The sequence below is a fragment of the Henckelia pumila genome, chromosome 4 (genome assembly GCF_033568475.1).
Source record: "Henckelia pumila isolate YLH828 chromosome 4, ASM3356847v2, whole genome shotgun sequence".
In the NCBI taxonomy this organism is placed as follows: Eukaryota; Viridiplantae; Streptophyta; class Magnoliopsida; order Lamiales; family Gesneriaceae; genus Henckelia; species Henckelia pumila.
Genome location: NC_133123.1, coordinates 203692298 through 203695026, shown reverse-complemented (window position 1 = coordinate 203695026; position 2729 = coordinate 203692298). Strand labels below are relative to the sequence as shown.

The 2729-nt window shown below is 28.2% G+C and overlaps 1 long non-coding RNA gene across 1 annotated transcript; it reads left to right on the top strand.

Annotated features, from left to right (window-relative positions):
• The first annotated feature begins 212 nt into the window (after positions 1–212).
• Positions 213–1475, top strand: LOC140894679 (uncharacterized). The gene is made up of 3 exons (XR_012153897.1): positions 213–298; positions 564–789; positions 1334–1475. It is a non-coding gene; the product is annotated as an uncharacterized lncRNA (long non-coding RNA).
• Positions 1476–2729: the final 1254 nt, after the last annotated feature.

Below are 2729 nucleotides of genomic sequence, written 5' to 3'. Positions count from 1 at the left end.
AATAATTTATATTTCTTAAATGTGAACGTGAAGATTCTGTAATCAAGATTAAATAAGTAAAAAATTATTGATATTTAATTATCATCCGGGAATATATTTGCAAATAGTACTGGTTTTTGGATTCACATATCTTTGAAAAGATTTATGCCATTAATTTCATAGAAATTTTAAAGCTATATAACTCCAACACTAAACACAACGAAGTCATATAAGTAAAATGACAAAGAAAAATATTTATTTGTTTCTTGTTTCAATCTTTTTTGTTGTAGCTGCACGGAGATGTTATGCACAAGAGACAGTAAGTTGCTATTGTTTTAATGTCGATTTCATAGATCAATATATTGAATCCACCTAATCCAAAAACTCGTAGACATTGTTATAAATTCTTCTTACCCCGAATAATAAGAGCAAAACCTGTGACTTTGTGATTTCTTTCTTCCTATATATCCTTTTGCTAGTAGATTCTTTATATAATAGTGTGTCTATCTCTGTATCTATACTTACGTGTGTATATATAAGTTAAATGGTAGTCATAAAATAATTATTTTGAATTTTTATTTCAGACAAATACATGGTGTGTGTCGTTCTCCGAAGCCACCGATCATGATTTGTTAGAATTTATGCGTTTCGTATGTGCTTCGCTTGTGGATTGTGGGCCGATTATGCCAGGGGGTATGTGCGAATTTCCAGGCATCACATACTTACATGCATCGTTCGTTATCAATTCCTACTTTCGTAAGACGGGTTATTGTTGGTCAAGAATCGGTACTATAACTCATCAAAATCCATGTAAGAACTATTCTTTTCTTTTCTTTTATTTTCTCTATTTTTTATTGTATATAATATGTGCGCGTATATATATATATATATATATATATATATATATATATATATATATATATATATATATATATATATATATATATATAAACATAAAGTTGATTCTAAAATAAATTATAATATGTGCGGGTGTGGATACATTTTATATCGTTACCTTTTAAAAATAAGCAAATTCGAAAAATCTTGATTTGGATAGTTTTTTTGGTTAAATTTAGGTTAATGCAATTTAGTATATGCTAATTTTTTTTTTTTTGTGAATTAGTGTATCATTATATATGGTATTTGTACAAACTTTTCGTGTATCTGAATTGGAATTAAATTTCTTGAACTCGAATGTGTGTTCCAATTTTTATGGGATTAAATTCTAATATTGTGTAAATCATCATATATAGTATTTGGATCATGATAACACTATTTATATTTTATTGATATTATATATTTTATGAATTTTCCAGATATATCCTAATTTTATTTTTGTTTTGATGTTTTACAGCTCGTGGTTATTGCAAATATGCATAAAAGTGAGGTGGAAATAGTTGTTGGCACTTGCCACAATATATTACAGATGATGACCGGAGTGTGGCCGCAAGAATAATTAAATAAATTGTGTTTCTCATTTCGATTATTTAATTTTATTTTTGAAGAAATCTATTCCATATATTTATGTTCTTTATTTTTTTTTTCCTGAGAATATATATGATATATATATATATATATATATATATATATATTACTATGTTAAATAAAAAAAAATCCAACCTCAGAAAATGTGAATCAAGGTTTATTTTTTAATTGATATAAATAGGCAAATAAGTAAAACATAAGTTATATTGTGAATATATTTCATATGGGATATTCAACGGTTCAGATTTGATGCAAACGAGATATTCACATGAGCATCTCGCTTGCATCAAAAGATGGGCCGTTGGACCTGGCATAACATCGACCAAATCAGTTATTTGATTGGAATTTGACATCATTGTTTTGCACGTGAACCATTTTATAACTTCATTGTGTTCAAATCCATATTAAAAATGTTCTGGTATATATGTTAAATTTAATGGTTTGGAGAAATTTAGGCGATGACTTATTTGAATTTTAAAGTTTGAATTTTAAATTTTCGGTTACATATATAGTAAAATACATATATCTATATCTATATTTATAAAAATTTTCAGCTGGCCAACCAACGATGCCCAACTCATCCCCGGTACCGGGTTTTAGTGATGCAAAAAAAAAAACTAAAACCCGGTACCAGGTTTTAGTGGTCGTGGACGAGTTGGGCAGGAATGGTTGGACAGCTCCCCTACCACTAAAACCTGGTATCGGGTTTTAGTTGTTTTTTTTATTTTCGCATCACTAAAACACGGTACCGGGTTTTAGTGGTCGGGGACGAGTTGGGCAGCTGAATATATTTATATATATATATATATATATATATATATATATATATATATATATATATATATATATATCAGTTATTTGGTATAAATGAATTTTTTTTGGAATTTTAAATTTTAATTTTAAATTCATAACGAATTATAATGATTGATTTTTTGTATCTTGAATTGGGTATGTGAGACCCTACCTATACAGGCATTGCCTTCACATGCATCTAACGGTTGATATTTATTAATAAATGTGGGGTCCATGATTTTTTTAGTGGACCCCGCATGTATTGATAAATTATGTCCCTTAGATCTATCATGAGGGTAATGCCTGTATAGGTAGGTTGAAATCATCCCTTGAATTGGGTTAGGTCATATATTTGAGAAGAAAATATTATGGGATTGAATCCCGAACTTACGGGATTTTTTTGCACATTTTTTTGACATTTTTCGATTTTATTATAGATGGTGCATGGATATATCGTAAAAAAATTTGTGTAA